This window comes from Arachis stenosperma, chromosome 10 (genome assembly GCF_014773155.1).
Source record: "Arachis stenosperma cultivar V10309 chromosome 10, arast.V10309.gnm1.PFL2, whole genome shotgun sequence".
Lineage (NCBI taxonomy): Eukaryota > Viridiplantae > Streptophyta > Magnoliopsida > Fabales > Fabaceae > Arachis > Arachis stenosperma.
In genome coordinates this window covers 82993118-83008568 of record NC_080386.1, presented here as the reverse complement: position 1 = coordinate 83008568, position 15451 = coordinate 82993118, and the positions used below count along the sequence as shown (strand labels likewise).

The 15451-nt window shown below is 43.0% G+C and overlaps 1 non-coding gene across 1 annotated transcript; it reads right to left on the bottom strand.

Annotated features, from left to right (window-relative positions):
* Window positions 1-677: 677 nt before the first annotated feature.
* LOC130959533 (small nucleolar RNA R71) lies at window positions 678-785 on the bottom strand. The gene has a single exon (XR_009078607.1). It is a non-coding gene; the product is annotated as a small nucleolar RNA R71 (small nucleolar RNA).
* Between the last annotated feature and the right edge of the window lie 14666 nt (window positions 786-15451).

Here is a 15451-nt window from a genome sequence, read left to right as displayed (position 1 = left end):
TGACACTAACAAGAGCACACTAACTGTTTATTATTTTGCACCAACTAGTTTCGCTTACTCACCCTTCTTCCTAAGGGTTTTAACCTTCTTTCTTTCGTGAGTTTGTTTTATGTATGACAGGGACACGAGAAGTTGACATCTCATATGACTCTGAACCAGAGAGAACATTCTTAAGACTGAGAAGAAAAGCAGTAGCCAGGGGTAAAAGAGTGGTTGGTGAAGAAGAAGAAGAAGGTCCAACTCAAACCATGGAAGGAGAAGCACACAACCACCATGAAGAAGCTGTTAGCAACCATGATCCACAAGAGAGGAGGATGCTAGGCTCTTACATAAACTCCAACCCCTGGAATTGTGGGAGTAGGATCCTGAGGCCCAACATACATGCCAACAATTTCGAGCTCAAGCCACAACTCATAACTCTCGTCCAGAATAATTGTTCCTTTGGAGGAAATGCACAAGAGGACCCTAATCAACATTTGACTACATTTATGAGGTTTTGTGACACTGTAAAGTCAAACGGTGTTCATCCGGACACTTACAAATTGCTCTTGTTTCCCTTCTCTCTTAGGGACAAGGCATCAAAGTGGCTGCAATCATTTCCCAAGGAAAGCCTCACCACCTGGGAAGATGTTGTTAATAAGTTCCTAGCAAGGTTCTTCCCTCTACAGAGAATCAATAGACTGAGAGCTGAGGTCCAAAATTTTAGACAACAAGATGGGGAGACTCTCTATGAAGCCTGGGAGAGATACAAAGATTTGACAAGGAAGTGCCCCCTAGATATGTTTAATGAATGGGTGCAACTGCACACCTTCTATGAGGGGCTGTCATACGACTATAAGAAGGCTCTAGACCACTCTTCCAGAGGATCACTTAACAAGAAGAAGATAGTCAAAGAAGCCATAGACATAATAAAGACTGTTGCCAGCAACGAGTATTTCTATGCTTCTAAAAGGACCCAAACGAAGGGGGCAATGGAGCTCAATTTCATGGATTCTCTGTTAGCCAAAAACAAGATGATCACAGCTCAACTAGCAGATCTAACCAAACAAATGGAGAAGAATCAAGTCTCAGCTGTCCAAGCTTAAGCACCTCTACAAGAGGAAGAATTCTCACAAGTTACAGAAGAATGGGAATAAGCCAACTATGTGAACAACTCTTCTAGACTACCATATGACCCCAATGCCAAGACATACAACCCAGGATGGAGGAACCACCCAAATTTTGGGTGGAGAAACCAGCAAAATCACAACCAAGACCATAAGTCATACCAATCTAACCAACACAACAACCACAATTCTAACCATCAATCAAGCAACAATAGACCCCACCATAACTCACAAAATGCACCCTACCATTCCAACCAACAACCATACAAAAGCCAACCCCAAGATGCTTTACTTCAAACCATGCAACCTTGTTACATCAACAGCAAAGTGGGACCATTTCCGTTGTTGCAGATAGACAAATGGAAGCTGATAAGAAGATAGATGCACTTCAAGAGAAGGTCAGGTCCAACATAAGAAACTAAGGGGCAGCCATTTCAAAATTGGAAGCACAACTAGGAACCTTGTCTAAACAACTACCAATGCCCACATACACTTTTCCCAGCGACACCATGGTCAACCCAAGAGGGGAGTGCAAAGCTATCACCCTAAGAAGCGGGAAGGTTGTGAAAGTAGCAGTCCCAAGTCAAGATAAACAAGAAAAGAAAGCTCCAACTGAATCTGAAATAAAAAAGGAAGACAAAACTCCTGCACCAACCCCACCAAAGCAAGTTCTAAAGCCTTATGTGTCAAAAGCAGCATATCCACAAAGGCTGAGGAAGGATAGAAATGACAGCTAGTTCTCTAGATTTCTGGAGATCTTTAAGAAGCTTCAAATCAACATTCCTTTTCCTGAGGCATTAGAGCAAATGCCACTCTATACCAAGTTCTTGAAGGAGCTCATGATAAGGAAGAGAAACTGGGGTGAGAAGGAAACTGTGATACTCACGAAAGAGTGTAGTGCTATAATATAAAAGAAGCTTCTCTAGAAGTTGAAAGACCCTGGGAGCTTTCAAATTCCCTGCATAATAGGGGATATAAGCATTGAGAAGGAACTATGCGATCTCAGAGCTAGCATAAACCTCATGTCCTTGGCCATGATAAAAAGAATGAGGATTGAAGAGGCTAAGCCAACAAGAATGGCACTTTAATTGGCTGACAGAACATTCAAATTCCCTCATGGTGTGGTGGAAGATCTACTAGTAAAAATAGGAGAATTCATTTTCCCAGTTGACTTCGTTGTGCTTGATATGGAAGAGGAGGCAAACACATCATCATCCTAGGAAGATCATTCCTAGCTACTGCTGGAGCCAGAATTGATGTTCAAAAAGGGGAGCTAGTTTTAAGATTACATGAAGAGAAGATGGTCTTCAATGTCTTCAAGGCAATGAGCTACCCCAAGGAATCTATTGGTGATTGCATGATGGTGGACACTATTGAAAATTTAGTTCAAGGAGTCTTAGAGGAAGAATAACGTGAAGAAGTTTTGGAGCAAGAACAACAAGCTTCATGTGGTGAACTACCACAAGAAACCACAACAAGCTCAACCAAACTAGATGAAGTCAGCAAGAAGGAAGTTGAGGCACCCAAGCTGGAGCTGAAAACCCTGCCTCCAAGTTTGAAATATGCCTATTTGGGTGATGACAACACATACCCAGTGATTATTAATTCGAGCTTAAGTGAGAAACAAAAGGAGGAGCTAATTCATGTGCTGAGGCAACACAAAGATGCTATTGGATGGACACTTGCAGATTTAAAAGGGATCAGCCCTTCAATGTGTATGCATAAAATCCTCCTTGAGAAAGGTGCCAAGCCCTCAAGGCAGCAAAAAAGGAGGCTAAACCCAACAATGAATAAAGTAGTCCAAAAAGAAGTGTTGAAGTTGTGGCAAGCAGGCGTAATTTACCCAATCTCAGACAGCCCTTGGGTAAGCCCAGTGTCAGTCGTTCCTAAGAAGGGAGGGATCACTGTTGTACCAAATGAGAAGAATGAACTAATACCAATAAGAAGGGTGACTGGCTGGCGCATGTGCATAGATTATAGGAAGCTCAATGAAGCCACCAGGAAGGATCACTTCCCCTTACCTTTCATGGATCAAATGCTAGAAAGACTTGCAGAACATGAGTACTATGGCTTCTTGGATGGTTACTCTGGCTATAATCAGATTGTAGTAGACCCCAAAGACCAAGAGAAGACTTCCTTTACTTGTCCCTATGGTGTTTTTGCTTATAGGAGAATGCCCTTTGGATTGTGCAATGCACCTGCAACATTCCAAAGGTGCATGCTCTCCATATTCTCCGATACGATTGAAATGTTTATTGAAGTATTAATTGATGACTTTTCTGTATTTGGAGATTCATATTCTAAATGCTTGCATCACCTTTCTCTGGTGCTAAGGAGGTGCCAAGAAACCAACCTAGTTCTGAACTGGGAAAAGTGACACTTTATGGTCACTGAAGGGGTGGTTCTTGGTCACAAGATCTCCAAAAAGGGCATAGAGGTGGACAAGGCTAAGGTGGAAGTGACTGAGAAGTTACCTCCACCTTGCAATGTCAAGGCAATTAGAAGCTTCTTAGGACATGCTAGGTTTTATCGGAGGTTCATTAAAGATTTTTCAAAGATTGCTAAACCTTTCATTAACTTACTTGTATCTAATACACCTTTTGTTTTCAATAGAGAATGCATGCTAGCCTTTGATGAGCTTAAAAAACAAACTTTCTTCTACACCTATTATAGCACCACCCAGCTGGGACTTACCTTTGAATTTATGTGTGATGCATTAGATTTTGCTGTTGATGTCGTCCTAAGACGAAGGAAAGATAAGCGTGTACATGTTATTTATTATGCTAGCAAAGTTCTCAATGAAAACCAAAGGAACTACACCACTACAAAAAAGGAACTCCTAGCAATAGTCTTTGCTTTTGATAAGTTTAGATCATATCTTATTGGCTCTAAAGTTACTATTTTCACTGATTATGCAGCTCTCAAATACTTGCTAACTAAGCAAGAATCCAAGCCCAGATTGATAAGGTGGATCGTGCTACTTCAAGAGTTCAACATAGAGATTAAAGATAGAAGTGGAGTGGAGACAAGGTGGCTGATCACCTATCAAGAATCCCACAAGAAAGGGATGAAACACAACAACTTGAAGTGAATGAGAGTTTCCCTGATGAGCAGCTGATGATGATTCAAGGAAGCCCTTGGTTTGCAGATATAGCCAATTTCAAGGCTATTGGGGAGTTGCCCACCAACATCAACAAATACATGAGGAGAAAGCTAATCAATGATGCTAAACACTACATTTGAGATGAGTCTTACTTGTTTAAAAGGTGTGCTGATGGAATCTTAAGAAGATGCATATCTCATGAGGAAGGACAAGAAGTCCTTTGGTAGTGCCATGGATCCCCATATGGAGGCTGTTCATACCCTGACCGGGCTCCTCCAACTCGGCAAATCCATGAAAAGGTCCGACCTCGCCCTAAGGCCCACGCCTAAAGGTCGGACCTCGGACAAATCAAGCAAAGGAAGGCCCATCAAAAGGAACGCAGCCCAAAACCTAAAGGCCGAAAGGGCCTAGAAAGGGCGGTTCCACAAAGATAGAGATAAAACTCCCAAAGATAAGATAAGATAAGAATATCTTATCCAGGGAAGATCACGGCCAACTACTATAAATACACTGGAGCACCCAGGTATTTCATTCATCCCACATTCTACACTTATCTGCTTGGACCCATGCTAACTTAAGCATCGGAGTGTCATTGCAGGTACAACCACCAACCACTCTACATATCAAGCTCGGGTCCCTGACCCCCACCTCGGGCCTCTCCAGACGACCGAGCTACACGTTTCAGGTAACCCTCGGAACATTGGCGCCGTTGCCGGGGACCTGGAAGTCATCCCTCTACCATGGCGGACGACCCTCACAACAATGACCGCGCTGCATCTGAACAAGAGGAAGAAATTGACACCGGAGAACGTCCGGACAGCCCTCTATCACCACGCACTCCAGGAGGAAACAAACAGAATCACCCCAAGACATCACTCCCAAACAAAGATCCACAAAATCCTGAAAAAGAAAAGAGCTCGGAAATTCTAGAAGCAGTCCAGGCACAACAAAACCGACTGAAACGACTCGAAGAGGACATAAAGAAACAGAAAGAAACTGAACAAGATCTGAGGAGGGAGACTCGAAAGCGCAGAGAATTAGAAGAAAAACTGCGGAAAATAGAGGCCAACCTGAAAGGCCGGACAGAACGCGGCACCACCCCCGAAGGCAACCATGATCCCTTCACGCAAGAGATCATGAAGGAGAAAGTACCGCGAAACTTCAAACCACCCGATATGGATCTCTACAATGGCACCACCGATCCAAGTCACCACCTCAGCAATTTCAGAAGTAGAATGTACCTAGTCGACGCCTCCGACGCGATCCGGTGCAAAGCCTTCCCCACCACTCTCACCAAGTCAGCCATGAAGTGGTTCGACAACCTGCCACCAAGATCAATCACCAGCTTCGAAGACCTGACCAAAAAATTCCTAACAAGGTTCTCTATTCAAAGGGACAAGACGAAACATGCCCCCAGTCTACTCGGGATCAAACAAGGTAACCAAGAAACCCTCCGAGAATACATGGAGCGATTCAACAAAGCCTGCCTGGACATACAACACTTACCCACTGAAGCAGCCATCATGGGACTAGCAAACGGCCTAAAAGAGGGACCGTTTAGCCAATCCCTATCCAAACGATACCCGACCTCCCTATACGAAGTGCAGGAGCGGGCAGAAAAATATATCAACATGGAGGAAACCTCCCAGCTGAGAGACTCTTCTAGGAAGGAATCAACCTACCCACTCCGAGATCGAGATCGGGAACAGAAGAAGAAAGAAGAACCATAGAAATCGGGACAGCCTTGACAACACCATCATCTCGGTTTGAAACCTCCACACCAGATCCATCCCCGGCCAAAGGTGAAGTCGGGTTCGCAACCGAAACATTAAATTCGGACACCGGAACCTCATCCTCGTTGGGAGCAGGAACAATCTTTCCCTCCACAACAACGTTATCCGTACTAAACAAACTCAGATCCAGGTCAGGAGCAAGAACCCGGACCTGATCCTTCAAATTTCCAAACATAGCATCCATACCCTTGGCCACATGACCCTCTAGCTCGTAAAAATCATCCCGAGCAGATTGCAACTTCTCCTTTGTCTCCACAAGCTCGGCGTATACCCGAGTATAATTCTCCGTCGCCGCCTTCGCCATCTCCTCAGATGCTTTCGCTGCCGCCACAGCCGCGGTAGCTTTAGCTTTCTCTTTCTCCAGAGAGGCCTCCAGCTCAGTAATCCTAGCAGCCTTCAACTCACTAATCCTCTCAAACTCAGACTGAGCCTTCTCAAGTCAGGAGCTGGTTGCACCAATGGGGGATTTCTTGAACTCCCGGGCAATAGCAGCATGAAGACTGGCCATCCGAACACAACTCCGCGCCATATACTGAAAATGGTGCTCCATAGACACGTCATCAGTAGAAATAAAAGTCTGAGGGAGAATATGCTGTTCAATCCAACCAAGAGCATCGAAATCCTTATCGTTAAAACCCGCAAGCTCTTGAGAGGTCTTCTGCTTCTTGGGAGGAGGACCCGAGAACGGGGGAGGAGAAGAGGTAGCAGGCCCGGAGTTCGGAGGGTCTTGATTTATAGCTCGGAACTGGGGAGTCGGAATAGTCTTCGACCGAGTCTGAACACCCACAGTAGTCTTCTGCGGAGAAGATCGGGCAGAAGCCTCAGCCTCGATATTCCGAGCAGCCACAGACTTCTTCGTCCGACGAAGGAACTTCATGGAATCCGCCTGAGAAGACATCTCTGCAGAAAAAGAAAAGGATTACCACAACAGAAATTCCACCAAAAACAAGCAAAACCAAAAAACTGAAAAAGAAGAATCTCGGAGAGGTCGGGAAACTACCTAACTCGGAACGGAGAAGGCTTGGATCTCCCAACATTTTCTTCGTATCCAAGTGAGGTGCCCGACCCCACAAACTGCTCACCACACCCACAAAAGCCTGCTCAACCTCATCTAGACTCTCAAAAGTATACTTAGCAGACACTACATTCTCCTGCCAACAAAGAGGAAAAGAAGGCTCCCCACTCTCATCCAGAAAGAAAGGTCGGACGTCTCCAGTAGCCCGGACCTTGAAATAAAAGTTCTTGAAATCGTGAAAGGACTCATCATAAAGGGTACAAAACTTCCTTCCCTGGTTAGCCCTAAAAGAGACCCAAGACACCTTCCCTCCACCCGACCCCGGCTTCGTCAACACAAACAAGTAGGAAAAAAGAGAAATAGAGGGAGCGACACCCAAAAACTGACACAAGAGTTGAAACAACTTTAAAAACGCCCAAGAATTTGGATGGAGCTGCGTAGGGGCAAGGTTACAAGACCACAACACCTCGGACTCCAGATCGGTAAAAGGAAGTCAGACACTCAGCTTAGAGAAAAAACAATCATAAGCATAAAAGAAGAGCTTCTCGGAACTATCTAAAGGCGGGAAACAAACTCTCTCCTCGGAATCCGGGGCTACTAGTTCATAATCCTTCTCAGACTCTCTATTCTCACATATACTACAGTGCCTACGGAACCTAGCCAAATATTCAGAATCTACCACAGAAGGGACTTTTAGAGGAAGAGGGTCTACCCAACCAAGACCACTTGGAATCTTGGTCGACATCGCCTGAAGAACCTTTCGAGACATAAAACTCTTACCTACAAAGAAGAAATACAACAGCAAGCAAAAATCACATAAAGCAGACAGCGAAAAACCCGTTCAGCCAAGCAAGAAACAAAAACCCAACAAAGAAAATGCGGCAACCCGGAACAAAGTACCGGAAAAACAAAAGAGCCCCCCCATATACAAACAAAGCAAATGGCGGCGCCTCTTTTCGGGGCAACCCAGGCATAAAGAAAAAGAAACAAACAAAGAGCCACACAAAGAACAGAAGCATATGATCACAAGAAAATAGAAACAGGAGAACAAACCTGGAAGAAAGAAAACGAAGGCGAAGAGCTCCGAAGCAAAGAGAACGAAGCGGCGGCGCAGAGGAAACCCCGGAAAGACACACGGAAAGATTCGGGGAAGAAGAAACAAAGAAAGAGAAGCGGAGCTCGAAAAAGGAGATGGCGAAACTTAGAAAAACAGGAAAGGAACAGAATAAACGAAGAAAAAGGAAGGGAGCAAATAAATAATGCCTTCACAGAGCCCGAACGGAAATCGAGGAGAAACAGTAAAATGCAATAAATGCAGGAAACGGCCATTTTTGAATTTTGAAAAACTACTATGCCCGAGCTCGACCTCCCAAAAAGGACGAACTCGGGCAGGGGCACTGTTCATACCCTGACCGGGCTCCTTCAACTCGGCAAATCCATGAAAAGGTCCGACCTCGCCCTAAGGCCCACGCCTAAAGGTCGGACCTCGGACAAATCAAGCAAAGGAAGGCCCATCAAAAGGAACGCAGCCCAAAACCTAAAGGCCGAAAGGGCCTAGAAAGGGCGGTTCCACAAAGATAGAGATAAAACTCCCAAAGATAAGATAAGATAAGAATATCTTATCCAGGGAAGATCACGGCCAACTACTATAAATACACTGGAGCACCCAGGTATTTCATTCATCCCACATTCTACACTTATCTGCTTGGACCCATGCTAACTTAAGCATCGGAGTGTCATTGCAGGTACAACCACCAACCACTCTACATATCAAGCTCGGGTCCCTGACCCCCACCTCGGGCCTCTCCAGACGACCGAGCTACACGTTTCAGGTAACCCTCGGAACAGAGGCCATTTCAGTAGGGAAAGAACCGCAGCAAAGGTGCTGCAATGTGGATTCTTTTAGCCCACTATTTTTAAAGATGCAAAGGAATTAGTGAAGGACCGTAATGAGTGCCAAAGAGCTGGAAACTTGCCCAAGAGAAATGAGATGCCACGGTAATTCATCCTAGAACTTGAGCTGTTTAATGTATGAAGAATTGACTTCATGGGTCCCCTCCATACCTCATACTCAAACAAGTACATTCTAGTGGCAGTAGACTATGTATATAAGTGGGTGGAGGCCATTGCAACCCCAAAAAATGATAATAAGGTAGTCATAAACTTCTTTAGAAGGAACATCTTCAGCCGATTTGGAGTCCCCAGAGCCCTTATTAATTTTGGAGGAAGCCATTTCTGCAACGGACCATTGGAAGCCATCCTTATGAGATATGGAGTAAAACATAAGGTTGCCACACCCTATCATCCCCAAACACGTGGGCAGACAGAGGTATCCAACAGAGAGTTGAAAAGGATCCTATAGAAGACTGTGGGAGCCTCAAGAAAGGACTGGTCGAAAAGGCTGGATGACACTCTTTGGGCTTATAGGATAGCCTTCAAAACACCAATTGGGATGTCCTTATATTAGCTGGTGTATGGAAAGGCATGTCACCTGCCATTGGAGCTGGAGCACAAATCTTTTTGGGCCTTCAAGCTACTAAATTTTGATAGTAATGCTGCTAGGGAGAAAAGGATCTTGTAACTACAAGAATTAGAAGAATTCATATCTCAAGCATATGAAAATGCCAAAATCTATAAGGAGAAAGCCAAGAAATGGCATGACCAAAAGATAGCAAGAAGAGAGTTTGTAGAAGGTCAAAAGGTGCTGCTATACAATTCAAGGCTCAAGTTCTTCCCAGGGAAGCTTAAGCCAAGGTGGTCTGGACCCTTCACAATACTCAAGGTGTCTCCCTATGGTTATGTAGAGCTTATGGAGGACAAGACAAAGAGGACTTTCACTGTCCATGGCCACAGGCTTAAACACTACTTGGGAGACTCTTTGGATGAACGAAGAGTGGGCTACAACCTCAACTAAAAGATGGAGAACGTCAAGCCAGTGACGCTAAAGAAGCGCTGGTTGGGAGGCATTCTAACACTCATATCCTTTTGATTTCTTGCTTTCTAGATGTAGTTTAGGATTGTTGGTTTAGGTAGTTTAGGTTCCAGTTAATCTTTTCAATTTTCAGCTTTCTATAAATAGTTGTGATTGATAGCTTAGAAAAGTGTTTATTAGTTAGTAAATCTTTTAGTTGTTTTTTTTTTCTGGAAGTGCAAGACTGCTGGGTGCACTCATTGACATTGAGTGATTGGGCTGAGAACCTAGCTAAAGAGCTAAGTTTGGTGTGGCCACTAACCCACTTAGGCTTACAACCATTTGAGTGAGTTAATTTTGAAAGTAAGCCTAGAAATTAAGTTTGGTGTGGCCACCACCATATGAAGTTCACACAGCAAGCCCAACATAGTCTTAGTTTGAATGCATTTAGTAAATTGGTGAACCATACAATGCCACTTTAATGTGTTCGGAAGGAATGTGAAAGAATTAAATTTATTTCACCCTTATGAACACATTAAAAATCCAATGATGAACCCAATTTATTGGATGCAAGGAAATTAAGTTTGGTGTCCCAAAGGACACTCATCAATTGCACTTTAATTGTACGTTTAAAAAGGGGATATGAAGAAGTTTTTTTCCCTAATGGGATTTCTGGTCTTTAATTTCAGGAGAGAGTATGGGACCTACATAATTGATGGCTCAATGAGGCAAGGAGTCAAAGTGTACTTACACTTTGGAACTCAACGCATACAGAGAACCAAGAGAGATAAGGATTAGCGCCTCTTCCCACGCTAGGCACCACTCCCCAAGTGGGAAAACATTGAATTGCTTTTATTTCCCACCCCACCCTCTAGACTACACCTCTCACTGTATAAAAGTCACTCACTTTCCCACCATTCTCCACACTTCAAACCCCAACTTCACAAGCAAAAAGAACTTCTAAACTTTTCCTACCTCTTCTTTTCTTTAGCCTTACTCTTTTCTTTTCCTTTTCTTGATTGGGACAATGAAGTCCTAAGTTTGGTGTTGAAGCAAAACAAGGTTTTGCTTGCTTTCTTACATCCTTCTTAAACATCCCCAAACCCTTTTTCTCATTCTCACTCCCATGGCACCTCCAAGAGCCTCCTCATCAAAGAAGAGAAAGACCAAGGAACCAACTTTCGGATCCTCAAGATCAAGCTTCAATGAGTAGAAGTTCCTCTCATCATCAACCAAAACCAATTGTATGGTTGGGTGAGGGAGAGACAAATCATTCCGGAGGTGGGCTTCTAACTTGGAAGGAATAAGCACCCGGAGATCAATAGGGAGATCAACAACAGGAGGATGGACACTATTATGCAACCCACCAAGGAGGGTGGTGGAGAGCTTGGTTAGAGAATTCTATGCCAACGTAGTGCCTCAACCTGGGCAACCCTATGGCTATCTTAGCTATGTAAGGGGGAAAGCTATTGACTATAGTCCATCCAACATAGATAGGATACTAATAGTGAAGCAAACAAACTCTACCCGGAGCTATGAAGAAAGGGTGAAACAACAAGACCCGGGATTTGATGAAATCCTCAATGAAATATGCGTGCTGAATGTACAGTGGATCAATGACAAGGATGAAAGACCCAACCAACTGAGAAGAAGAGATTTGAGCCCCCAAGCTAGAGGGTGGCTAGATTTTGTGAGAAAGTCTCTTGACTCCACCTCCAACACTTCAGAGGTGACTTTAAAAAGGGCTGTTCTCATATACAGCATAATGAAGGGAGAGAACGTTAATGTTGGGGAATTGATCGCCAACAACATCAATAGAGTGCTGAAAAGTACCAAAGAGAGTTCAAGGCTGGCATTTCCCAGCATCATTCATAGGCTATATGATGAGGCAAGGGTGGAAAAGATTATTGATGAAGTTCTGGTGGAACAAGAGAAGCCCATAACAGCCAAGAAGATGTACAAAGTGGTGGCTGTCAACCCTCTTCAGAGAGAAAGGGAGCACAGAGTTCATGCTCATGTACCACAAGGACCACATCAACAAGAAGGAGAGGCTGAAGATCAACTACAATATTTAGCACTTCCACCACCACCATACCCACAATTTTCTGAAGGCTTCAACTGGGAGCAATTGCAAGGAGATACACACCAAATGAGAAGAGACATACACCACCTGAGAGAAGATGTCAACCAACTCAAGGAACAACAACAACACTGGGACCAAGTGAATGAGAACATACAACAACTCCAAGGAAGTATGGAGTACATGAAGGAGCAACAAGAATAGTTCAACTGGGGAGAAATGCAAGGCAGCCTCAACAAAATAGTGGAGCAAAATAAATGGCATCAGAGGAACCTTGCTGAGTTTAGGCATTTTTATGATGCTAGAACCATTTCAAGGAGGCAATACGATATCAACACACAAGCAAAGTTGAATCACTTGTGTAATGCTGTGGCATCCTTGAACCCCGCGTACCCAACATTCATGCAAGGAATGGAGGAGTTAAGCGCAAGACAAGAAGAGATTCTGGCCAAGCACAAGGAGAATAAAAGAACCTACATGAGAAGGCTGGGATTTTGGAAGCCTAAGGACACAAAGACACAAGAAGGACCCTCCAAGAAGGATGATGATGACTCTTCCTCCTCCAAGAAGAAGGACAAAGGAAAAGGGCCAATGAACTGAAGCTGCTCAAGATTGTTGAGTCCCATGGTTGACACTTTTAAAATTCTGAATTTCTGTTGATTTCCTTATGTTTAATTTCTGTTTGATAATAGTTGCAATATTAGGATAGTTTATGTTTAAGTTGCAACATTGGTTTACAAAGGATAATAAAAAGGTTAAGGCCATATGGGTATGTAAGCTTTGTGAAACAAAGGCCTCAATCATATTAGTGCATGTATACATCAAATGATGGAAATATAGAATCAAGCAAGACAAAGATCACAATTTTAGAGAGAACAACACACACCAAAAACAGAATATTGGTTGGTAAGATGCAACCAATCAATTATCCTCAAAATCTCACTGGTTTTGTGTGTTCGAGCTCTAGACCATGTTCCAAAATAAAATTTCTTCAAACAAGTTTAACAAAAGTTTTAATTCAAGTTAGTGAAATGCTATAAGATAATTTCTTAGAAAAGAGTTCATCACTTCAACCAAGCAGGGGGAGAATATGCACCAAATCAAACAAATATGCAATTACACGTGCAAATGCAGCAATGAACTAACAAAGAAAAATAAAAAATGGTGTTGAGAAGAAAGTGACTAACCCACGGAGATCGGTATCAACCTCCCTACACTTAAAGATTGCACCGTCCTTGGTGAATGCAAAGATGTGCACATGGATGGGTGGCTCCAACTGATGTTTTTTCTTCAAAGATTGTGCGGCAGACTTGTTTATTGCTCCAGTTAGAAACTTTTCCTTTTTCCTCTTGGTGGCCATCCTGAAAAAGGGGGAAAGGAAAGGGATATGTAATTCAAATAGCTAGAACCAGGGGGAGAAAAGTTCAGGTGATAATCAATGCCAAGGTAAAAGATAATATCTTAAATATATGGTCACGACTAAATGTAAATAGGACATCAATTGAATTCAATGAAGGTATATCAGAGCAACTAGATGCAAGAGGTTTAAAAGCATGCAAGCAAAGGCATGAGAAGCATAGATCAAGCATCAATAGCAAGAATGAATATCACATGAAACAAAATAATAATCACGTTTATGTTGACAATTAAGCTCAATATATAAAGGATTGCAAGGTGTTTGTGAAAAATAGGCATTAAAGTCGAAGAATAAAATAATTGAGAATTCGCAATGCCATAACGGCTTTTTCACAAACACTTGGTATGCATGTAAAACATGTGAAGTAAAGTAGTTGATCAAAGCATGTATGCAGCCCAAAATTAATAATGTCTATTGTCAAATTACTCCGCAAGATATCCACAAGCAAATATAGAAGAAAGCAATCACTCAAATAAATTTCTAACACCAATCATAAGAATGCAAAAATAGATAATTAGTAAGAGAGAAAAAGAAAAAGAACCTTAAAGAAGAAGATGAAAATAGAGGGTAAAGGATTATGTGAGTGAGAAAAGTAGGAAGAAAAGGGGGAAGAAGAAAGTAGAAAAGAGAGAAGAAGAAGAATGAAGAAGAAAGAAGAAAGAAGAAAGAATTAGGATTGGGGGGAGAATTGAAATCTGGCGGTAGACTGTTTTAATTGTGCGTCGCAAGCGACGCGTACGCGTGGGTCGCGTAAAATCCAAGTGACGCTTAAGCGTCTGGCACGCGCACGCGTGACCTGGGTTGTACAATTCGCACGAAGGCCACCTCGCTCACACACAACTCTCTGTTCAGTACGCTATTTATGCCAATTTCCTGGGTCACGCGTACGTGTCAGGGACGCTTACGTGTGCTCTTCTGAAAGTGCAAGCAACGCGCATGCATGAGGGACGCGTACGTGTGGGCTTGCTTGTGTGCAAAGCACACTTCCAGCGCTACTCCCGTCCAACTCTCTATTTACTTCCTTGGTGTTGTGAATTCACGCCTGACGCGTACGCGTTGAACACCCTTTTTTGTATATATGCAGAAATTATGAATGAACGCTAAGAAAAACAAAATAAAATGGAATTAGGAATGAAGAAGAACGATCATACCATGGTGGGTTGTCTCCCACCTAGCACTTTTCTTTATTGTCCTTAAGTTGGACATTTGGCGAACTCCTTGTCATGGTGGCTTGTGCTTGTACTGATCCTTGAATCCTCACCAATGTTTGTAATTCCAGTAGTCTATGGGATCCCAAACTAGGCGCATAAAACCTTCAAGCAAGTGAAAGCAAGTGACAAGGCCCCAAGAGTGTTGATTGTTAGGATGAATTCCGGGGTCCCAAACCTTGCTTTTACACCCGTCTTCTTGTGGATCATCATTGTTCCAACCGAGTGGCAAGAAATTTGAATTCTAACTAAAGCATCCAAACAACTTCCTAGATCTATGCAATCGAGCTCTACACCAACCCTTGCACTTCAATTTGGAGCATGCAACCATATCGAACCTTGCCTGACAACGCCTACCACTAACCATCTTCCTCTTACTCTCAAAGCCACAAAGAGCTCTAAGTTGACCATCCGTCTCAAGCAAACCATATTCAAGTGGGGAAGTAAAGGTTAAGGACAAGGAATTTACCCACTTGAATGTTGTATTGGATGGTAATGGGTTTGGGAGAGGTGTTTCCATTGTGTGACGTCCCGTCCAGCAAAATACCTTGCTTAAGTCAGGGTATTTCTACTAGAAAGAACATTACGTAACCTTCTCTAGTATTAACTATTCAATATCGAGCCTTTGTATCGAGTTCGCATTTCAGTTTTTAGAAAATACCAGAAAATTATGAAATTTGTTCTTTAAAGACATATATCAAAGATTTCCAACAAATAGTAAGCACATAAATATTATTAATAATATCTCTTATACAAAAGAAACCAAATGAAACTTAAATACAATATACCAAACCTACCCCTCTATGTAAAATAAAATC